Source organism: Protopterus annectens, chromosome 8.part0, assembly GCF_019279795.1.
Source record: "Protopterus annectens isolate FY-2018-M chromosome 8.part0, PAN1.0, whole genome shotgun sequence".
Taxonomy (NCBI): Eukaryota; Metazoa; Chordata; order Ceratodontiformes; family Protopteridae; genus Protopterus; species Protopterus annectens.
In genome coordinates, this window is record NC_056741.1 from 1,169,262,835 (window position 1) to 1,169,288,067 (window position 25,233).

General features: G+C 38.9%; 1 long non-coding RNA gene across 1 annotated transcript in view; it reads right to left on the bottom strand.

Annotated features, from left to right (window-relative positions):
- The window catches only part of LOC122809288, a 120,822-nt gene that overhangs the window by 52,412 nt on the left and 43,177 nt on the right, over positions 1 to 25,233 (bottom strand). The window lies entirely within an intron of this gene.

A 25,233-nucleotide genomic window follows, 5' to 3' on the forward strand; every position in this document is an offset into this window, starting at 1 on the left:
TCTCAGTATGGTTTCTTATCATGCTGATAGTCATACCTTGAAAAAAATAATGATGGCTGTAATAAGTACATTTCAGTTTTAAAGGAAAACAACAACAAAATATGGCAGTTTCCAGTATAATGTTACTTCCTTATATTTTATATTATAGGACCAGCCCATAAAATAAACAATAAAATGTCAAAAACACAGTTATTTAACAGTTTTTAGAGTACTCCAATTAGAATAAAAGTAACCAACAAGGACATTTTAAGCAAATCTCATGTTCCAAGAAAGTGGTCATGTCCTGAGAAACTTGATGTCAGTGAGGTTATTTAGTAAGAAACTACCCAAAATGTGACGCCAGTCAGGCAGTTAATTTTCTTCATCTTAAATGTCTGAGAGCCAGCCAACAAAGTAAGATCAACCAGGCAATGGGGTTTCCATGCCCTCCATGCATTTAAAATAAGGTAGGGAGGGGAGGGTCCTTTTTCCACTTCCTGTTGCTTGAGGACTTATTTTTAAGGTGGGCTGTGCAATGCAGTGAATTACAGTTGCCAACTGTGTACTGTCAAGCAAACATGTTTTCTGTACTTTATAGCAATATTAGTTTTCTTGATTTGCAGCCTATAGCAGAAGCAACAGTCTGCTATAGGTGACTTTTTTTAATGAAATCTCCAGTATCCTGGTTTTATCACATGAACAGATGTGTACAATGTTTTAATTAAGTTATTTCATTTTCCTACCTGCAATTGCTGCTTAGTTTGTGTCTTACAAAAATGTGGGGGTCACAGTCATTATTCCCTTCAGAATAAATAACTTATAATAAATCAAAAGAAAATAGGTATTCACCATAATGTTAGATATATGTTGTCCATTTTCATTCTTCCTCACTAATGGGCAGTTCAAGGAACTGTTGGAGACTGTGTTTTTCCTTGGATTCAAGGCATTCATCAGTTCTGATGGTTCCACTGCTGTTGCTTCTGGATTCTTTCATTTCTTTTAATTGTGCAGTCTCCAGATCCAACTAATACAGTCTTCATTTACCTGCCTGCTTCATTGGATCCTAAGCTCCGGATCTGACTGATGGAATTTTTATTTTCATGCAGCTGCATCAGATCCTACACTCCAAATCCAACTGATTAGAATTCTTCTCGGGAGAGATATTGCCTTGCGGTTGCCTCTTGTATCACAAGTTTAAAAAAAAAAAGAATCTTTCAGCTCCTGCCTGTTCTCCTTCATAGCCAATCTATTGAGATGTGTTCTCCTCAGATCCTAGGCCTAGGATCTGATGGGTGGCAGCTCTCACAGAGAGAGAGAGGTGGGTTATTCTTGGATCTGGTGCTGTCGGATCCATTGCCATTGGACAGTGTAGTTCCTTAAGATCCAAAGTTTCCTTTGGATCTCACAGTTCAGCTGCTTGTTTTTTCCTATGTATAGGGATGTCCAGAGCTCCAGTCTTTTTCAATTGTTCTTCATGAAGATTATGTTTTTTCTGGCAAGCCACTGAGGTGCTAAATGATGATGTGCTTTTGGGTTTGGAAATGTTTTTCACAGATGGGAGTAGGGCTTGAAACCTGTCCCTATTTTTGCAGCCTTTCCCCACCAATCCTCTGGGACATTCTTCCAGATTTCTGAGATGGAAGTTGAAGGCTGTAACTTCCTTCTTCCTGTCAGGAGGCATGATGGCTGAAGGTTGATGCTGACTTCCTGACACAGCCTGGTGGAGTTTGCACCCTTCCTTGTGTCTGTGTCCTGGGTCCTGCATGAAGGTCTGGTCTGTTGCTCCCTCTCCTGGCTCCATGAGGTTATTCCTCGGGTCAGGGTTTCTGCCCTGGTCCAAGATGCAGGTTGCATCAGAGGCTTAGATACTGTCCTGGGTTGCAATCCCAACTCCAGTTCATTCCAGCTACCTTCTATTTAAAAAAAAAAAAAAAGACTGAGTCTGGGACATAGGAACTTTGGACTGATTGGTCCTCAGTCTTCCTGGATCCATCCCATCCATACAGAAGCTTCCACCACTAAGTCTATTTTTGTCCTTAGGGCTGGATTTCTGGACAAACCCTGCCTTCTTTCCTGGCAGTCTTCAGCTTTCTCTCTCCAGTCGGCTTCCTTCTTGGTGGAGTGACCTGTCTCTCCAGAGTTGTTTCCCCGGGCAGGGGGGATATGCAGGAAGGGTGAATCAAAGCTACCCTGACTGGGTGCTAGGAATAGTCCCAGAGTCAGGAAGATTCTGACCTGAGAGAATGACAAACAGAAATTTGGATAAACCAATGTTGAAAGAGTCAAATAAATACAACTAGTATCCAGGAAACACACAGCCACTTTGACACAGTTTTGCTGTTTTTTTTTTCTCCTTGGATTGCAATCCCTGGGAAAACATATCCTTTCTCTCTGTGTGGTCTTTTACTGAGGTAAGGGTCATTTTTTGGGTTCCTCCCATGCTGCCTCAGTCAGTGGTCCCTCCTTTTTTTTAGCACTGTGTTCCCACTGGATGCTACAGTGGTGACCTATCTTACCATGTCAGAGTTGGTGATCAATTGTCTTTGCCCTTCTCTCCTTGGTATGCTTGGAATTTCCATATTCCCCTAGGTTCATGTTTGTGAACCATCTCAAATGCTTTTCTGACAGCCAATCCAGCTGTTGCCACTGGTAGACATGCATGGATGTGGCAGAGCAATATCATGGATTCACAAGACTGGCCTTACTCCTTCTTGGTGCAGATTCATTAAGTAAATTATGATTTACCCTACAGAATGCCTCAGGGGATTCTCTGCTTGGCCACTGCTTCATCATCCAGTTGCAGTGCTTCCAGTGGTCTGAGAAGGTGAGCTGAGAATGCCTTTCAACCAACCAGCCTTGGTTCAGCTGTTACCAAACATGCCTATATGATGCTATGATTCTTCAGGTAAGTCCTTAGTGTGTCCTTATTAGTGCCCGCTTTAATAACTTTCCCTGTTTTTTTAGGTCTATATTAGAACACCGAAGTTTCAAAACTTTGAGTGTTCTAATATCGAACCATATTAATCGAAAATTTAAAACATCGAACATACAGAACAGCGAATTTTTTCCTAGAGAAAAAATTTCCTGTTCCAAAACACATACACACAACACAAGCACACCAAACAAACAGCAATCCACACACATACACCTAAACCCTTACACCTAACCCTACACTAAACTATACATACACCACTAACTATCCACTTACCTTAACCCAAACCCTAACCCTAAGGTCCGTCACTATCGCATAGTCAACTCACCCGTGCCCTAACCCTAACTCACCTACCCCGCCCTAACCCTCACGTCCACACAATCGCACACTTAGCTGAACCCAACCCGTAACTTTCCTCCACAGCGCTGAAAATACAGAAGCAACAGAAATGGACAGCCAAATTCTTTCCCCAGGAAAAAATATGGTTTTCTGTTTCTTCGATATTTTCAGCGTTTGTGAAAATGGGTCGATATTAGAACACTCAAAGTTTTGAAACTTCGGTGTTTTAATATAGACCCTTTTTTTTTAGAGGCACCACTGTAAGATGCAATGCCGATGTGTATGTTTATAGCTAGGCTATAAGATAATGTAGCTAGAAAGAGGAGGCCTACAGAATCAGGTTTCTAGATACTTCTTCTTGGATAAGTCCTATCAGTATCCTGATGTATCTTTGGACTGTCCACCCCTCTAGACTTTCGAGGTCATATTTCCTTCCATTCAGTCTTTTACCCACTGTAGTAGAAAATATAGATTAGGTTCTGTGTGAAGGAACTACTATAAGAGTCCTATAAGTTAATTCTTTTTATGATTTTTTATGTTTTTTAATATGGAGTGATTTATTATACAATGTTATATAATTATATTTATTTGATTAAGCAGTTTTATAAGGTGTTTATCTATTGCTTAGAAGTTTAATTTTATAAGAAACATTTTTAACTTCTTTATATGAGGTTCATGTATGTGTGATGTCATAATTGACTCTTTAGTGTAATTGGTGTTTTACATATGAATTTAGTATTTATTGATGTTAGTTAAGACAGGGCATTTGAAAGTCTGACGAAATGGTTTGATAACGTGAAAGCGCTCACTGTATTACTGTTCGTGTGGATTAATTAAACTTCTTTCTTGTTGGATATCTGCTGTGGTGTTGCCTCCTTGTCATTTACAGAGACTTTTATCCACTATACCTACAGTGCTAGATATTAGAAGTTTCTACATGCCCACCTTTTCCTTTTTCCCCTTACCGCCAGTAAAAAAAGGGGGGGGTAGAAGAAGACAGGAACCCTGAGTCCAATCCTCAATCAGACTGTTCTCATTGAGTAGACAAGGAATCTAAGTTCCAGATGTTCTATGCTTTATCTGTCCTGTTTCTCCTGTGCAAGGCTGAATTAAAGTGCCCCACACATCCCTGGGATGCACAATACATCATTAAAATAGATAGGTGTTTTAAAGTCATCTACTTTTTAGAGAGGGTAAAGACTGGCTCCCATTCTGATCACCTCCTCTGTTCACATATCACCCCCTTCCAGGAATTTAATCTATTACAGGATGGTTGGTTCAGCTCTCATGAGTCCAAAAAGATCCCTTCTATTCATTATATACCAATAGCTGCTTCTCACTGTCCCAACCATACATCCACCTCTTCTAGCCAGGGTTTGCTTGTCCTTTGTACATCCTGGGCACTACAAGAAATACAGCTAAATTAAAACCGTTTTTGATCCCAGCACAGAATGTTTTTTTTCATACAGAGATGCTAAGTGTCAGTTTTTCTAATCTTTCGTACGTCCTTTTCAGTGAATTCACCATGGTTTACCACTGATTCAGTGTAATTGTTCCATTATTCAAGCTCTTCTAAATAGATTTTAACTAAGAATCCTTTCAATAGACTCTACTCCCTCCCTACCTCTAACTTCTCTCTCAACATACACCAGAAATTTGCTGACGTAGCTGTTGTTGGACCCAGTCAGAGGACAGGTTGTCTGGCTTACTGTTCTCTATTCTTCCGCTATTAGCTACAGTAACTGAGGATGCCCCTCAACTATACTGCGGGTGCATATTAAGTGAATGATGGTTAAATGTCATGGTTTTCCCTTGGAAATGAATTGATTTGTTCTCTCCCACACAAGAGCAGTTCTTCTGTGCTTCAAAGCTTCCAGTAACCCCTCCCTTGCAGACTATGGCAGTACTTACACTTCTCTCTGATCCACCTTTTTGGGAGTGTCACTGGGAAATGTTCTGGTTTAGATGGGCCTCTTGGTTCATATCCTGCATGTTTATTCCCATCTACCATTCATCTCGTAATCTATACACAAAGACAAAGTCATAGGTCTCTGCTATCATCTCTGTCCTTTTCTGTTGTTAGTTTTTTGGCTTCCATCTTTTGAAATCATTTGGAAGACCCTTCTGGGATTCTAGAGTCCCAGCTGAATCTCCTTTCTCACTCGTAGGAATTCTAGTATCTCATTTTCTACACTCACTAACCAAATTCATGGTTTATCCAATTCCAATGATAATACAGTGATCCAATCTCACTTCCACCTGTCCATGAGAGACCTCTCTTCTCCTCTGGACAACATGGTTATTATCCAGAAACTGACCAAGAAACTTGTGACCCAATAAGCAGTCTTAATATTAAATTCTCTATATGATTTTTTTCAATAAAGGCAACACCTTGTCACATTATTCTCTATGTTCCTGTACAAGTACATCATCAAAGTCTCAACACCATACAGTACCGCAACCATTCACTATCTTCCCCTCTTATATTGAACAAACAAAATTCTGAAGCCCTTATAACATGTTTTAAGAAAATAAATTCCCACATCTGAATTACATCTTTTCATCATCTATTTATGTAGGTGCATTCCCAAAACATAAGAACAAGCCTGCATCCAGAGCACCACACCTACAGCATAGACCCTCACCTGTCCCACCAATCCTTTTCATATCCATCTGTTTTTTATGTCTGGTTTTAAGTAGTTTGTATACTTGTTCAAATTACAGAATTGATTGTCTTATCCCTGGTCACATAACTGAGAGACCGTTATGTAATGCTTGGTATGTTAGTTAGTTATTCTATCTGAAGAAATCTTCCAAGACAAAAATGCTTTTGAATGGTACATTTGTACTTAATATTTATTAAAGGTATATTCAGTATATATCTGGATCCTTTTGTTTCTGCAAGCAAGAATTGGTTTTATTTTGTTGAACAGTTTACTCTAATAAGGTGAGGTGGCTGTTTGTGGCTTGTAATATGTTAGCTCAGTTTATTCTAAAATACAACAATTAAGTGATGAGAATAAAAACAATTGTCAGAGAATAAAAAAAAAAATTCAGGCAAGGAGCATTAGACATTAGCGATGTCAATGTAGCAATGCACTGTTGATTTGTGCGGGATGTTACCTAGTATTCCACTTTTAGCATTGATTCTGCTCAGGAGAGCTGTGTGAAATATAACTTGTGTGCTATGGATATGGTTGGAGTCTAAACTGTATATGCCTATTATGCTATGGTAATGTGTATTACCATTTCTCTTTGTATATATGGTTTCAGTGTCTTTTGAGAAGCATGTATATAGAAATATATGAATATCCGATTTTATCTTCCTTGAAAGTAAAGTGACCATACCTGAGATGTTCCAAGTATGATGTCATTGAAAAGCCTGTATCACTTTAACTTGTATGCAGAGACTGGTCTAAGTGAACACACACTGTGCTCACAGTCTGGGTTTCACAGTCACAGACTGCAGTCAGATCATTAGTTTAGAAGTAAGTTACACCGGTACTTCATAACATTTTTACTAAATAAGACCACACTTGCCTCACTGTCCATTGTAGCTGCTGAGACAGTGCACCTTAATCTGAAAGCAGGGTGTCACAATGATTTACTAATTTAAGAAACTTGCCCACTAGAAGTCATCATGTGTTATACCATGAGAACTTGGATAAGACTTCAACTCTGAAAATGAAAAAATGACACAAAGTACATACAGACTATAAAACTATAACAAACACCATACATGTCAACTGTCTCAGATTTAGCAGGATGTGGCTATTTTGCAACCTTTCCATACTATGTCCTGTGTCTAAAATATATGAAAAGTGTATACAACCCTACTTTCATACCTACATTACTGAAAACTCACTACTTTCCCCTATGCAGCATGGTTTCCATCCATATCACAACACCACTGCCAAGCTTTATTACAGCAGTAAATCAAATTAGAAACAAGAATAACCTTGTCTCTTACATATCCCTTGTTCTTTTCAAAGCCTTTGACATGGTGTCACTCCAAAAATGACTATGTAAGATGTCTTCTCTAGGCTTTGATAAACTCTCACTGTCCTGATTAAACAGTTACCTCTCAGACAGACAAGCTGTATAGTGACAAATCAGCATCTCTTCCTTTCTCCCAGTCACCATGGGAGTCACTCAAGGCTCTGTATTAGATCCATTACTTTTTAATATATTCATTAATGACCTGCATTTAGCAATCAAACAAGCAACCATCATCCAAAAGGCAGATGTTTTCAAAATCATCTACTCTGCCAAAAACATGGTTAAACTACATTATTGCACCCAAGAAACCGTATCACAGATTCAGACTTGGCTAACTGACTCACAGCTCATTCTACCCCTCCCAAAAAAAATCGAAACTTATCTTATTCATCCCTAACTATCATATCATACCCATAAAAATTCCTTCTCAATTCTATAATCAGACATTACCAAGATAGAAATTGTCAACCATACCAAACTACTAGGGGTTACCATGGATGAAAACCTAAAATCTGACTACTACATAAAATAAGCTGTAAAGAAAATCCATCAAAAATTGGACGCCCTCTATACAGCTAAAGCCTACCTAACAGAGAAGTATAGGATAAGCATTGGTTCATCTCTTCTTATCCTTTCTCTCCTATATGCAGCCCTCACATACTCATCTATTTACAATGCACTCAGCTCTTTTTACTTGACCAGTACTATCATAAAATTGCAAACATTTGCTAAAACCATCATTACAGGATGCATCACTGCCTCACACTAAAGCAACATTAGTGGCTGGAATTAAGGCACTATTTAACCTGCTCCCAGCTTGTCCGAGGCAAATATCCAGTCAAAGCAATATTCTCAACTCTACACTACTCCCTTCTGACAAGATGTTGTTAACAGTAATTAAATCAAACAATACTGCTGGAGACACCCTGTACTCCTTCACTCTCTCTCTAAAACCTGTAATTCCATACACCGCTCTCTCGTAGAATATTAGAAAATAATAAATCTTTCAAACCACACTTAAAGAATCATCTAAAAACTACTTGGCTATGACCTTGCACTTAGCATATTTAAGCAATAACCCATGGCTGGGTGTGCTTAATGCTGGATTTACCTATGGTTGGTGTGGTTTGGTCATGAGGGCAAAGTCTGAGTGACATAACAAAGCCAACCGTGGGTAAATCCAGCATTGCCCACACCCAGCCGTGGGTTATTGCTATTATACAATGATATTATTTCAGAAAAAAATACTTTTCTTAAATAATGTGTTTGTATAATGCGTCTGTGCTGCCCTTCCATGTTTTGAAGGTACCCTGGGGCATTTTGACGTACTGCATATTCGTATGCAACTTGTGTTCCCACGCTTATGCAGTATATCAGTGCTGTGCAATGGTCACAATGGAGAAAGGAAGATCCCTGTTGCTTCTTCTTCTTCTTTATTTTTTTTTATTGAATATAAAAAGGAAACCAGGAGACTTTTTACATTGGAGAGAGTTGGGACAGACAAAACAAAAGGATAATCAGGTAAGTTTTTTAAGTTTTGCAGAACATACCTGATTATCCTTTTATTTTTGTCTGCACCATCTCCCTTGTTTGCTTCAAGTCTTATGTTTTTTTTTATTTAGAAAAAGAAGGAAAAGTAAAAAAATTAAGAGATATACTAACGGAAAAAAGTCCGGGGTGACCGGACCTTTTTCCATTAGTATACGCTCAGATTTACAATGGGCACTCTGGTTGGACTGGCCAACCAGCGTGCTCATTTTTGAATATTAATGGCCAGTCATTGTATAATAGAAAATAATAAATCTTTCAAGCTACACTTAAAGAATCATCTAAAAAGTACTTGGCTATGATCTTGCACCTCTTCTGTGATAACCTAAATGCTGCCTCTCTCTCAGTGTCTTTTCCTGGGCTTCTCTACTTTCTAAATAGCCTCTCAGTTTACCAAATGGCTCTCGTATTCCTCCTAGAATAACCACAGTTTAGTCTATTGCTGTTTGTACTTCAAAGTACCTCCTCTGCTTATTGCCAACCTCAGAATTACAATTTGCTTCTGCTATAAACTCAGAGCTTTGTAACAAACTGCATTATATGACAATCATAAATAATCTGTTTACATTTTCTTGTCCTTAAATGTAACACTGCATCACATTTTTATTCTACTGTATACTATTGCCATAACTGACGTAAAAAAAAAAAAAAAAAAACTTTATGGCATTGTGACTTATATTGACTTAATATGCATTTATGATTATTGTCTAAAATGCATTAATTGTTTTACTGTTTACTCATTTTATTGTGGTGTTTTACTACCCAGACGTCCACTTAAAAGGGCAGCCTGTCTACACAGTTGGACCATCCCAGTAAACACATGCAGTAAATAAGTAATAGAAAGCAAGGATTTTCTGAACCCCACGTTAAGTGAATGAAGGGACAATAACTTCTACAGGCAAACAATGGTATGTATGTTACCAAGGGGTAGACTAAAAAACACAAATCACATCAAGATCCTGTACCGTATATGGGCAGACTGTGGTTTAACACCTAAATATAAAAAGTAGGAATAGTACTAGAGTGGCAATAAAAATATAGGCATCCTCATGCCATGATCAAATAAACATGAGTTTGAATTTTTGGGTGCCATTCCCCTTTAAGTATTTCTTGAGATTCATGCACATTAGCAACTTTCTTTGTTGTCCAGTGAAGCACTTCTTATATTGTGCTTTATTATTCTGTATTGTAATAACATAATTTAGCTTAACTGTAAGAATTTTAGCTTTATTTGTATCCAGATATTCTGTGAGGCCTTTTTTTCGTGCATCAGAGATGTAAATGCAGTGTCCTGAAGAAGCAGCTGCCCTGGGCACAAGCTGGCAGGGGACATCATCAAGCATGTGCCAATGGTACAAAAGTGTAGCACTGGCATTTGTTTATGAATGGTGGTACTGCATTTGTGTCTTAACTCGCAAAATGTTTGATCAAGAATTCTGGACAAACCCAAAAATAATGGTGTGATAAATGTCCAAAATCAGGGACAATTTTAACAAGTTACTAGAATAACACATTTTGTATCAGCATGCATTTTTGAACAATGCAAGGTATGAAACTCTAAGGTCTGACATTACTGACTAACTGTAATCCTTACAAATTTACCAGAAAATGAAACATTCTATGAGACAGTGCAAAAGTATGAGGCAAAATCAGGAGTATTTTATGAAAAAAGGCAGAGCTGAGTATTAAGGTGAGCAATCATGGATGAAGCACTCAATGTGTTGTAAATGAATTGTAGCAAGCTACTTGTTACATTTGCAGCGATCAGCTATGTTTTCAAACAGCAGAAAATCCATTTCTTTTTTTCCCCCTGAAGGTGAATTGTTTTTTTCTTTTTTCCCTGAAGCTGTTAGGGCACAAAGGGTTGTCACCTATCCGTTTTTTTTTAATGGACTGTCCGGAAATCAAATTGATTCTCCAGTAGTCCAGAAAACACTGTAAAATCTCTGGTACTCTGTTTCAAAAAAGGAAACAGACTATTGGAGTTTGTTAAATCGGTTGATTTACTATGCTTTTTTTTACAGAACAGCATAGTAAATTTGCTGAAAGCAGGCATCAGGAATGGAAAAAAAGGGCATTCCCATCAGCTGACATCATAGTGATGTTACAAAGTTGTCTGGAGAGGGGATGGGAGTGGGCAGGGATATGGATGATGTGAGGGGTGTGGCCTTACTCTGGTTTTAGCCACAACAAAAGGAGGCAACCCTAAGGGCACATGATCAACAGATTCCCGCTGTAGAGGATTTTAATACTAGCATTTTTTTCTGACACACTAGCAGGGGCGGCCTTAGGTCAACTGGTGCCCTAGGTAAAGAATAAGTGCCCCCACCACACTACCTGGTGCCCCCATCCTTGTCTTACTACATCAAATAGGAAAGCACCCCTGCTAGGTGGCACCCTAGGCGGCCGCCTAGATGGCCTATGCCTAAGGCGCTTATACACACTAGTACTGCATTTACGGACTTACTGTCATGACTGAAATCCTGAGTGCTGATGAAACAATCAATGTGTGGTAGTTTGACTGCAGCAATCTGCTTGTTACATTTGTGCAAGTGCTACTATCAGTTTGCTGCGTGTTATATTTGCGTAAGTATAATAATCAGCTTGTTGCATTTTTAAGTGTTAAATGATTTTTTTTTGTTGTTTTTAAATTGAAGAACTTCATTTTTGCTCCTTAATTTAAAGTAGAGGGTGCAACAATTCAGGAAAATGCTCATGGCAATACACGTGGTAGCTATTATTCTGATCTGTATATTGGTTACTTCTGCAATTCAATACAGACACACACACACACACACACACACACACACACACACACACACACACACAAAAGGTACATTTCTACTTAATATTTATTAAAGGTATATTCAGTATATATCTGGATCCTTTTGTTTCTGCAAGCAAGAATTGGTTTTATTGTGTTGAACAGTTTACTCTAATAAGGTGAGGTGACTGCGGCTGGTAATATGTTATCTCAGTTTATACCAAAATACAACAATTAAGTGATGAGAATAAAACCAATTGTCAGAGAATAAAATCAGTCAAGGAGCATTAGACATTAGTGATGTCAGTGTAGCAATGCACTGTTGATTTGTGCTGGATGTTACCTAGTATTCCACTTTTAGCACTGATTCTGCTCAGGAGAGCTGTATGAAATATACCTTGTGTGCTCTGGATATGGTTGGAGTCTAAACTGCATACGCCTACTATGCTATGGTAATGTGTATTACTTTTACTGTTTCTCTTTGTATATACGGTTTCAGTGTCTTTTGAGAGGCATGTATATAGAACTATATGAATATCTGATCTTATCTTCCTTGAAAGTAAAGTGACCATACCTGAGATGTTCCAAGTATGATGTCATTGAAAAGCCTGTATCGCTTTAACCTGTATGCAGAAACTGGTCTAAGTGTACACACACTGTGCTCACAGTCTGGGTTTCACAGTCACAGACCGCAGTCAGATCATTAGTTTAGAAGTAAGTTACACCGGTACTTCATAACATTTTTACTAAATAAGACCACACTTGCCTCACTGTCCATTGTAGCTGCTGAGACAGTGCACCTTAATCTGAAAGCAGGGTGTCACAATGATTTACTAATCTAAGAAACTTGCCCACTAGATGTCATCATGTGTTATACCATGAGAACTTGGATAAGACCTCAACTCTGAAAATGAAAAAAAAAATGACACAAAGCATGTACAAACTATAACACTACAGCAAACACAATACATGTCAACTGTCTCAGATTTAGCAGGATGTGGCTATTTTGCAACCTATCCATCCAATGTCCTGTGTCTAAAATATATGAAAAGTGTATATAACCCTACTTTCATACCTACATTACTGAAAACTCACTACTTTCCCCTATGCAGCATGGTTTCCATCCATATCACAACACCACTGCCAAGCTTTGTTACAGCAGTAAATCAAATTAGAAACAATAGCCTTGTCTCTTTTCATATTCCTTGATCTTTTCAAAGCCTTTGACATGGTGTCATTCCAAAAATGACTATGTAAGATGCCTTCTCTAGGCTTTGATAAACTATCACTATCCTGATTAAATAGTTACCTCTCAGACAGACAAGCTGTATAGTGACAAATCAGCATATTTTCCTTTTTCCCAGTAACCATGGGAGTCGCTCAAGGCTCTGTATTAGGTCCACTACTTTTTAATATATTCATTAATGACATGCATTTAGCAATCAAACAAGCAACCATCATCCAATAGGCAGATGCTTCCACAATCATCTGCTCTGCCAAAAACATGGTTAAACTACATTAGTGCACCCAAGAAGCCGTATCACTGATTCAGACTTGGCTAACTGACTCACAGCTCCTTCTACCCCCCCCCCCCAAAAAAAATTTCTAAACATCTTATTCATCCCTAACTATCATATCATACCATAAAAGTTCCTTCTCAATTCTATAATCAGATATTACCAAGATATAAATTGTCAACCATACCAAACTACTAGGGGTTACCATGGATGAAAACCTAAAATTTGACTACTCCATAAAATAGGCTGTAAAGAAAATCCATCAAAAATCGGATGCCCTCTATACAGCTAAAGTCTACCTAACAGAGCAGTATAGGATAAGCATTGGTTCATCTCTTCTTATCCCTTCTCTCCTACATGCAGCCCTCCCATACTCATCTATTTACAATGCACTCAGCTCTTCTTACTTGACCAGTGCTATCATAAAATTGCAAACATTTGCTAAAACCATCATTATAGGATGCATCACTGCCTCACACTAAAGCAACTTTAGTGGCTGGAATTAAGGCACTATTTAACCAGCTCCCAGCTTGTCTGAGGCAAATATCCAGTCAAAGCAATATTCTCAACTCTACACTACTCCCTTCTGACAAGATGCTGTTAACAGTAATTAAATCAAACAATACTGCTGGAGACACCCTATACTCTTTCACTCTCTCTCTCTAAAACCTGGAATTCCATACACCGCTCTCTCATAGAATATTAGAAAATAATCAATCTTTCAAACCGCACTTAAAGAATCATCTAAAAAGTACTTGGCTATGACCTTGCACTTAGAATATTTAAGCAATAACCCATGGCTAGGTGTGCTTAATGCTGGATTTACCCACGGTTGGTGTGGTTTGGTCATGAGGGCAAAGTCCGAGTGACATAAAGCCAACCGTGGGTAAATCCAGCATTGCCCACACCAAGCCATAGGTTATTGCTATTATACAATGATATTATTTAAGAAAAAAATACTTTCCTTAAATAATGTGTTTGTATAATGCGTCTGTGCTGCCCTTCCATGTTTTGAAGGTATCCTGGGGCTTTTTTGATGCGTATGGGACTTGTGCTCCCACGTATACACAGTACATCAGTGCTGTGCAATGGTCACAATGGAGAAAGGAAGATCCCGTTGCTTTTTCTTCTTCTTCTTTTTTTTTTTTTATTGAATATAAAAAGGAAACTGGGAGACTTTCTACATTAGAGAGAGTTGGGACAGACAAAACAAAAGGATAATCAGGTAAGTTTTTTAAGTTTTGCAGAACATACCTGATTATCCTTTTATTTTTGTCTGCACCGTCCCCCTTGTTTGCTTCAAGTCTTATGTTTTTTTTTATTCAGAAAAAGAAGGAAAAGTAAAAAAATTAAGAAATATGCAAACAGAAAAAATTCCGGGGTGACCGGACCTTTTTCCATTAGTATACGCTCAGATTTACAATGGGCACTCTGGTTGGACTGGCCAACCAGCGTGCTCATTTTTGAATATTAATGGCCAGTCATTGTATAATAGAAAATAATAAATCTTTCAAACTACACTTAAAGAATCATCTAAAAAGTACTTGGCTATGATCTTGCACCTCTTCTGTGATAACCTAAATGCTGTCTCTCTCCCAGTCTCTTTTCCTGGGCTTCTCTACTTTCTAAATAGCCTCTCAGTTTACCAAATGGCTCTCGTATTCCTCCTAGAATAACCACAGTTTAGTCTATTGCTGTCTGTACTTCAAAGTACCTCCTCTGCTTATTGCCAACCTCACAATTACAATTTGCTTCTGCTATAAACTCAAAGCTTTGTAACAAACTGCATTATATGAAAATCATAAATAATCTGTTTACATTTTTTTGTCCTTAGATGTAACACTGCATCGCATTTTTATTCTACTGTATACTATTGCCATAACAGATGTAAAAAAAAAAAAAAAACTTTATGGCATTGTGATTTATATTGACTTAATATGCATTTATGATTATTGTCTAAAATGTATTAGTTGTTTTACTGTTTACCCATTTTATTGTGGTGTTTTACTAATCAGACCTCCGCTTAAAAGGGCAGCCTGTCTACACAGTTGGACCATCCCAGTAAACACATGCAGTAAATAAGTAAAAGGAAGCAAGGATTTTCTGAACCCCAGGTTAAATGAATGAAGGGACAAGAACTTCTACAGGCAAACAATGGTATGTATGTTACCAAGGGGTAGACTAAAAAACACAAATCACATCAAGATCCTGTACCGTATATGGGCAGACTGTGGTTTAACACCTAAATATAAAAAGTAGGAATAGTACTAGAGTGGAAATAAAAATATAGGCATCCTCATGACATGATCAAACAAACATGAGTTTGAATTTTTGGGTGCCATTCCCCTTTAAGTGTGTCTTGAGATTCATGCACATTAGTAACTTTTTTGTTGTCCAATGAAGCACTTCTTACATTGTGCTTTATTATTCTGTATTGCAATAACATCATTTAGCTTAACTGTAAGAATTTTAATTTTATTTGTATCCAGATATTCTGTGAGGTCTTTTTTCCTGCATCAGAGATGTAAATGCAGTGTCCTGAAGAAGCAGCTGCCCTGGGCACAAGCCAGGGGACACCATCAAGCATGTGCCAATGGTACAAAAGTGTAGCACTGGCATTTGTTTATGAATGGTGGTACTGCATTTGTGTCTTAACTCGCAAAATGTTTGATCAAGAATTCTGGACAAACCCAAAAATAATGGTGTGATAAATGTCCAAAATCAGGGACAATTTTAACAAGTTAATAGAATAACAGATTTTGTATCAGCATGCATTTTTGAACAATGCAAGGTATGAAACTCTAAGGTCTGACATTACTGACTGATTGTAATCCTTACAAATTTACCAGAAAATGAAACATTCTATGAGAGACAGTGCAAAAGTATGAGGCAAAATCAGGAGTATTTTATGAAAAAAGGCAGAGTTGAGAATTAAGGTGAGCAATCATGGATGAAGCACTCAGTGTGTTGTAAATGAACTGTAGCAAGCTGCTTGTTACATTTGCAGTGATCAGCTATGTTTTCAAATAGCAGAAAATCCATTTCTTTTTTTCCCCCTGAAGGTGAATTGTTTTTTTCTTTTTTCCCTGAAGCTGTTAGGACACATAGGGTTGTCACCGATCCATTTTTTTTATGGACTGTCCGGAAATCAAATTGATTCTCCAGTAGTCCAGAAAACACTGTAAAAACTCTGGTACTCTGTTTCAAAAAAAGGAAACAGACTATTGGAGTTTGTTAAATCGGTTGATTTACTATGCTTTGTTTTACAGAAAAGCATAGTAAATTTGCTGAAAGCAGGCATCAGGAATGGAAAAAGAGGGCATTCCCATCAGCTGACATCATAGTGATGTTGCAAAGTTGTCTGGAGAGGGGATGGGAGTGGGCAGGGATATGGGTGATGCGAGGGGTGTGGCCTTACTCTGGTTTTAGCCACAACAAAAGGTGGCAACCCTAAGGGCACATGATCAACAGATTCCAGTTGTAGAGGATTTTAGTACCAGCATTTGTTTCTGACACACTAGCAGGAGCGGTCTTAGGTCAACTGGTGCCCTAGGTAAAAGGGCTCCATGGCACCCCCCACCACACTACCTGGTGCCCCCATCCTTGTCTTACTACATCAAATAAATACTGGAAAGCACCCCTGCTAGAGTGGCACCCTAGGCGGCCGCCTAGATGGCCTATGCCTAAGGCCGGCTATGCACACTAGTACTGCATTTACGGACTTAATGTCATGACTGAAATCCTGAGTGCTGATGAAACAATCAATGTGTGGTAGTTTGACTGCAGCAATCTTGTTTGTTACATTTGTGCAAGTGCAGCAATCAGTTTGCTGCTTGTTATACTTGTGTAAGTATAATAATCAGCTTGTTGCATTTTTAAGTGTTAAATGCTTTTTATGTTGTTTTTAAATTGAAGAACTTCATTTTTGCTCCATAATTTAAAGTAGAGTGTGCAACAATTCAGGAAAATGCTCATGGCAATACACGTGGTAGCTATTATTCTGATCTGTATATTGGTTACTTCTGCAATTCAATACAGACACACACACACACACACACACACACACACACACACACACACACACACACACATACACTCACACACAGTTTAAGCCAGTGTTAATTCAATTTACATCTTACATTGTAATTTTTCATACAACACTCTATTCTGTCTCAAAGCAATGAATCATGCAGTTTACCAAACTCAGTGTACAGCTCTGTGGTTTAATTCAGCCATATATACATAGATACACACAAAGTCAAAGTCAAGTCAAAATAAACTTTATTGTAATTCAGACCCACACACAGTGTGAGTTAAATGAAATTATGTTGCTTCAGTTTGAAGTGCATATATCAGATACAACTACAGAGAACAACAAGGTCATATAATAGTACAGTAACATATACATATACTGAACAAGACTGACAAGATCTGAGATACCTCTAAAATACTGGTAGCAGCCTTCATTAAGTATTGCACATGTGGAAAAGCAATTATTGCACAGAGTATACAGAATATACTGAACAGCACAAGTATATACTATGGAATTTTCAGTTACTACTGATGGCATTTTTAAAGCAGCTTGATGTAAGTATTGCACAATACTGGTGTCCGCATGAATAATTTGGCCAAGTTTTATGCTGGATGCCCTTCCCATTTATCCGGGCTTGGGACCGGCACAAATAAATGCACTGGCTTGTGCATCCCCAGTGGCTGGGACCTGTACCGACTGGCTAGACAGAGGGACTGAGCTAGGAAAGATGTGCAGCAGGTAAAGGTGATAAAGGATAATGAGGGAAACATACTTACAAGCAAGGAGAGTGTGTTGAACAGATGGAAAGAGTACTTTGAGGGGTTGATGAATAAAGAGAGGGAGAGAAGGTTGGATGATGTGGGGATAGTGAATCATGAAGTGCAATGGATTAACAAGGAGGAAGTAAGGATAGCTATGAAGAGGATGAAGAATGGAAAGGCTGTTGGTCCAGATGTCATACCTGTGGAAGTATGGAGGTGTTTAGGTGAAATGGCAGTGGAGTTTTTAACCAGATTGTTTAATGAAATTTTGGAAAGTGAGAGGATGCCTGAGGAATGGAGAAAAAGTGTTTTGGTACTGATTTTTAAGAATAAGGGTGATGTGCAGAGCTGTAGTAACTACAGAGGGATTAAATTGATTAGTCACAGCATGAAGTTATGAAAAAGAGTAGTGGAAGCTAGGTTAAGAAGGGACGTGATGATTAGTGATCAGCAGTATGGTTTCATGCCAGGAAAGAGCACTACAGATGCGATGTATGCTCTGAGAGTGTTAATGGAGAAGTACAGAGAAGGTCAGAAGGAGTTGCATTGTGTTTTTGTAGACTTGGAGAAAGCATATGACAGGGTGCCTAGAGAGGAGTTGTGGTATTCTATGAGGAAGTCGGGAGTGTCAGAGAAGTATGTAAGAGTGGTACAGGATATGTATGAGAGTAGTGTGACAGTGGTGAGCTCTGTGGTGGGAGTGACGGATGCGTTTAAGGTGGAGGTGGGATTACATCACGGATCAGCTCTGAGCCCTTTCTTATTTGCAATGGTGATGGACAGGTTTATTTATTTATTTATATTTATTTATTTATATTTGTTGACTGGGAGTGTCCGTCTGGACGTTGGTCCATTTTCAGCAGAGGCCCGGGGAGAAAAGCTCCACAGTTAAAATAGACAGACAGTAGTTACATTGGATTACATAGCGATTAACAATTTATGTAGCAATTACTTAACACATATTTACAGATGAAGAACATAGGACCATCAGTAGACAACTATAATCTTTATCTGTGAAGTACATAACAGACATTAACAAATATTACAATAAGAAGTTCCTGCTGTATAATAAGTACTAGGCTTATGAGCATCTGAGCTTGCTATAATCAAGGTAGTTAATGGAGTGGAAAGAAAGGTAGTGGTTGGATGGGGTGGGTGATATTAGAGTGGGAGTTGCAAGGGCATAGCCAGCATGTTTTTAGGAGCGCTTTTAGTAAAGTTTTGAAGTGGGTGCACGATGGTATGGATGTAATTGTGGGTGGGAGGGAGTTCCATAATTTGGCTATGGCGCAAGAGAATAGTGCTTCACCAGCAGAGTTATTGGCTTTAGTGATCTGCAAGTGATTTTTGTTGCTGGATCTTAGTGGTCTGGTGGTGTGATAGGGTTGGAGTAGATTCTGGAGGGATGGGACATTTAGTGGATGGTTTACTAGTTTGTGGGCGAGTGAGAGTTGATACCATTGAAGGAGGTGAGGGAGTTCAAGCCAGCCCAGGTCAGCAAGTGAGAGACAGTGTTGACTACGGCAGGATGCCCCTGTGGCGAATTTGGCGATTTTGTTATAACAGGTCTCTAGCTTGTTTATTCGCATTGCCTTAGGATGGTATATATTGGAGAGGCATAAAGTAGGGTGGAGATAAGGTGGGAATTTGCTATTGAAATCCTTGCTGCTTTGGTGAGAAGTTGCTTATTTCTGTATAACGCTCCTAGTTTTTTGTGGACTTTTTTTATGGTCATGGATATGTGAATGTCAAATTTTAGTTTATTGTCTATTTCCACTCCTAGCAATTTGGTGTGTTCAGTTGGGTATATAGTAGTGTTGTCTTTTTCTGTGATGTTAAAGTGAGAGTTGTTTTGAGTATGTTTGGTGGTTTGGAAGATGAGTAGTTTAGTTTTGTTTGGGTTGAGAATTAATTGGGCATCAGATAACCAAGTTTCAACAGAGGAAAAGGCTTCCTGTGTGACTTTTTGCAGTTTGGGTAGGGACTGGGCTGAGCAGATGATGGTTGGGTCATCTGCGTATTGTATGAGTGTGCCATGTTTGGTGGGCAGAGGCTAGATTATTTGTGAAAACAGAGAACAGTAGGGGTCCAAGGATGGATCCTTGGGGATCCCCTATGGAGACAGGTAGTTGGGGAGATATGTCATTCTGCCATACAACGGATTGTTGGCGGTAAGACAGGTAACTCTGAAACCAGATGGTGACTGATTGTGAGAAGGATAGGTTATTGAGGACAGAGATAAGTTGTTTGTGTGGGACCATGTCAAATGCTTTAGATAGGTCTAGGAAAGTAGCAGAGGAGAGATAGCCATTGTTTTTATGCTGAAGGATAGTGTTAGTAAAGGAGAGTAAGGCAGTGGTGATGCTATGGTTTGGTCAGAAACCATGCTGAGTATTGGAAAGGAGGTTGTTAGTAAGGAGGTAGTCTGAGACCTGAGAGTGTATGCATCTCTCTAGTATTTTGGAGAGTGGAGAGAGAACAGCTATGGGGTGGTAATTGGTTAGTTCTGTGGAGGGTCCAGCTTTGTGGAGGGGAATTATATGTGATACTTTCCACAGTGTGGGAACGTAACTTTCTGACAGATATCGGTTAATCAAAATGGATACTGGGTAGGCCAGAGCATCAGCTGTGATTTGTAGGTATTCACTTGGGAGGTTGACTGCTGCTAATTTGTTGGGCTTAAGTTTAGTTAAGAGGTTTTTTTTTATGTTGGAGGTAGGTACAGGAGAAAGAGAAGGTAGTGGGGAGATTAATAGTTGAAGGTGTGGGTTGGAGGGGAGAGGGGTTGTGTTGTTTAGCTAGTGATAGTATGATTTGTGTGAAGTGTGTGTTGAATGAGGTAGCAATATTTTCTGAGGAGTGAGGGATGTTAGGAGGAGGGGTACTGACCTTACCTGGATGGAGGATGGAGTTTATGGAGGACCAGAATTGTTCGGGACTGTGTTGGGAGGAGTCTAGGGCAGACTGGTAGTATTGGAATTTGTCCCATTTTATTAGCGTTTTGACTCTATTGTGTAATTCTAGGAACTTCTGCCTAGTTGAGGGGGGTTTGGTTTTGCGTCAGTGCTCCCAGGCTTTATCTCTGTTTTTCATTTCTGACTTAGTGGTTTTCTATAGCCATGGGTGGGTTGTGCTTTGATTCTGGAAAGTCTTATGGGGGCATGGTAATTAAGGATGCTCAGGAACGTAGTATTAAAAAATTCATCTGCGTCATCAAGACTGAGGTACTTTAGAGGATGCCAGTTACATTCTTTGAGGGATGAGATGAATGTGAGTGGGTTAAAGTTTAGTTGTTTACGCATTTGACAGTAGATGACAGGTTTAGCTTGCTATAGGTATTTTTTGAGTAGGAATGTTGAGGAGTGATCTCTGAGGCTATCTGATAAGCAGCCTGTTATATATGACTGGGGGCTCTTACTGACTAGTATCCAATCCAGGGTAGTGTGCTTGCTGGAGTTTTTATTTATCCTGGTTGGCGACTGGACTAGTTGGGTGAAGCCATGAAGGTTTACATGATGGGTTGCATGGTTGTCAGAACAGGATTGCCAGTCAATATTGAAATCACCTAAAATGATAGTTTCTTGGGGGAGATGGTGGGTTGACCAGCTGAGGAGGTTTTCTAGTGGAGGGATGTTTTGGCCAGGTGGGAAGTAGCATCCAATTATGTTGATGGTTTTGTTTTGGTTTATTTTGAGGTTGGTATATATTATTTCTTCATTGCCTATTTGTGGAGCTGATGATTTTAAGATCCGGATGTTTAGATGCTGTTTAAATATTATAGCTACACCACCTACTTTCTTGTTTAGCTGGTCTACTCTTAGTATGCCATAACCTGTAGGGAGTATTTGCTCACTGGTAATGTGAGGTTTTAGCCAGGTTTCTGTCAGGATGACTATATCTGGGGAGTACAAGTCTATGGTGGCATGGAGTTCATGGACTTTGTTGGATATACTTCTAATATTTTGGCTTAGTAGAAGGAAGTCACTTGGCTTTCTACTGGCTGTAATATGGGAGAAGTTGTGGTTTCTAGTCTGATTATGAGGATTGGGGTTGGAGATGGTAGGGCCAGGGTTGGGGTGGATGTCTCCACTTAGGGCTAGTTTTGATATGCACGAGGTTATTAGTTTTCTCAGTTTTTGAATGTGTTTGTTTATAGGGGAAACTTTATGATTGTGCTCTGTGGGTAATAGGTATGGTGGGAGGGTTACTATGTTAAGTTGTAGGGATGCTTTATGTTTGAGTAATATAGTTGGTAGAATATGTGAGGGGTGCATAGGGATGGTTCTTGAGTTGGTGGGAGGGGATGGCATGCCATGGCATAGTAACTTCCAATAATAAGGAATAAATCATATTAGATGTCTAACACAATTCAACATAAACATATACAGTTGTAAAATGTCTAACACAATTCAACATAAATAGGCATTTACAGTTGTAAAACACTTACTGGAGAGACACTGAGCTCCTCATGGGGCCTGTAGCAGAGTGTATTGTAGTTTTAAAAATGGTGCCTGCCACAGGTAATATTTATTAACTTTGGGATTGTCTTAAGATAATGAACAGAGAAGGGGGAGGGGAAGGTTAACAGATGAGATCAGACAGGAGTCCCCATGGACTATGATGTTTGCAGATGACATTGTGATCTGTAGTGAGAGTAGGGAACAGGTGGAGGAGACCCTGGGGGGGATGGAGATATGCTCTAGAGAGAAGAGGAATGAAGGTCAGCAGGACTAAGGCAGAATATATGTGTGTGAATGAAAGGGAGGATAGAGGAATGGTGAGGATGCAAGGAGTAGAAGTGGTGAAGGTGGTTGAGTTTAAATACTTGGGATAAATAATTCAGAGTAATGGTGAGTGTGGAAGAGAGGTGAAGAAGAGAGTACAGGCAGGATGGAGTGGGTGGAGAAGAGTGTCAGGAGTGATTTGTGACAGACGAGTACCAGTAAGCGTGAAAGGGAAGGTCTACAAGAGGGTAGTGAGACCAGCTATGTTATATGGGTTGGAGACAGTGGCACTGACAAAAAGGCAGGAGCTAGAGCTGGATGTGGAAGAGATAAAGATGTTAAGATTTGCACTCTGTGTGACAAGGGTGGACAGAATTAGGAATAAGTATATTAGAGGGTTAGCCCAGGTTGGAAGGTTTGGAGACAAAGCCAGTGAAGCAAGATTACGTTAGTTTGGACATGTGCTGAGGAGGGATGCTGAGTATATTGGGAAAAAGATGCTAAGGATGAAGCTACCAGGTAACAGGAAAAGAGGAAGGCCTAAGATAAGGTTTATGGATGTGGTGAGAGAGGACATGCAGGTGGCTGGTGTGACAGAGCAAGATGCAGAGGACAGGAAGAAATGGAAACAGATGATCCGCTGTGGTGACCCCTAACGGGAACAGCCAAAAGATGATGATGATGTAGGTATTGCACATGGAGATAGCTGTACTACCGATTGTTCCAGTCACCAGCTATTGATATGTTGTAGAGTTCAACAGTCTGATAGCATGTGGGAAGAAGCTCCTACTAAACCTGGAAGACTTACAATGAATACTAAGATATCATCTTCCTGACGATAAGCAGGAGAACAGTCCATGTGCAGGGTGAGTGTGGTCTGATTATTTTTCTGGCTCTGCCAATACATCATGCTTCATAAAGGGCCTGCAGAGCTGGAAGTGGGGAGCCAATGATCTTCTCCACTACCTTCACCACCTTCTGTAGAGCCTTTTGGTCTAAGGCTTTGCAGTTCCCGAACCAGAATGTGAGATTACTAGTCAAGGTGCTTTCAATGGTCTCCCTAAAGAAGGTTTTGAGGACAGAGGAATGGAGACTAGCTTTCCTCAACTTCCACAGAAAGTGCAGGCATTGATGTGATCTCTCTCTCTCTCTCTCTATATATATATATATATATATATATATATATTTATATATATATATATATATATATATATATATATATATATATATATATATATATATATATATATATATATATATATATAAATACATACACACACAATCACACATCAATATTTTACTATGCATCCTAATTTTTATTGGTAACTTCCTTTCAGCTTGATTTTTATTGACAATTAAGTCAGTCTGTTAATGTTTAGTAAGATTATAAGAATAAATGCACTAAATGCAATAATAACATCATCTTCAGCCAGGTGCAAAAATTTTGCAACTTGCAACTCTTCACTTTTCCAAAATATATCAGAAGCAGTGCTGTAAAGGATGAATTTCTGTAACCACTGCTTCCATTTTTTTTGGCAAGTTACACCACTGAGTTAATTATCTGGTGTATGGTGTGACAAGATGGATGACATGATGAAAGAACTGTGGTAAAATGTGAAGAGTCCTCAATTTTAACCGTAAATATTGACTTGTTGTCTGACCAACACCTTCTTTTGACTTAATTTGCTTTTAGTGAGTTGAGGATTTTTAAACTGCTTTTTTATTCTAGGCTCTACGCTCAGCTGGAAGTGTTTTTTTTTTTTTGTCAACAACAATGTTCATTTGTCATTTTAAAATACATTTCAGTGGCTTCTTTTCTGTTAATTTCCAGGTTACTTTGACTTGACTGGTGAAATTCAGATGGTATTCTGCTGGTAATATTTAAATTTTGCTGATGATTTTTCTATTTCACATTCTTCTTAATTCTGCCAATGCAGGGTGTATGAGATCGGAGACATACCTCATTTCCATCTTAAATGTATTAAAACAATAAACCAGCTAAAACTTTGGCAAGGTATGACCTTTATGATAGATGCCATGTTCTGAGTTGAAACCATGTGATGTTGCTGCGTTAAGCTGCATTTCAGACATGCTTGGAGGCTGGAAAAACAGAGGTCATTGTGCAGGGCCATATACAGTTTCCATTGTGGCAGCAAATGATGAGCAAAACAGCATCCTTTACTATCCCATATATGTACTTTGTCTTATGGGACAGTTAAAGGTGCACTGCACCACACATTAAAAATACTTTTTAAGGTGTCTGGATGTAATTTGCCAGTCAGTAATTTTTATAGTGAAAAACAAATGGAGTAAAGTATCTGGAGGTATTACATGAAGAAAGATGATGTCATGCTATTCAAAAGCATGCAGAGAAGAACAACCAAGGTGATGAAGGGATGAAGGAAACAGGTCAAACAGGACTTAGGAGTCTGAGCACCTTTTGATTTGATCACAGAATTCAGAGTGGTTTATAATTTGAGGTGATAAGGTTATAATTAGGCACTGAGTTAGGAATTTTCTTGAAATGAGAAAACAGGATGAATTAGACATGGCATGATTACCATATTAAAAGATTCAATTTTACCAGGATGTTAGGAAGCACTTCTTCTATGACAAGACGACAGTCAATCATTTCAC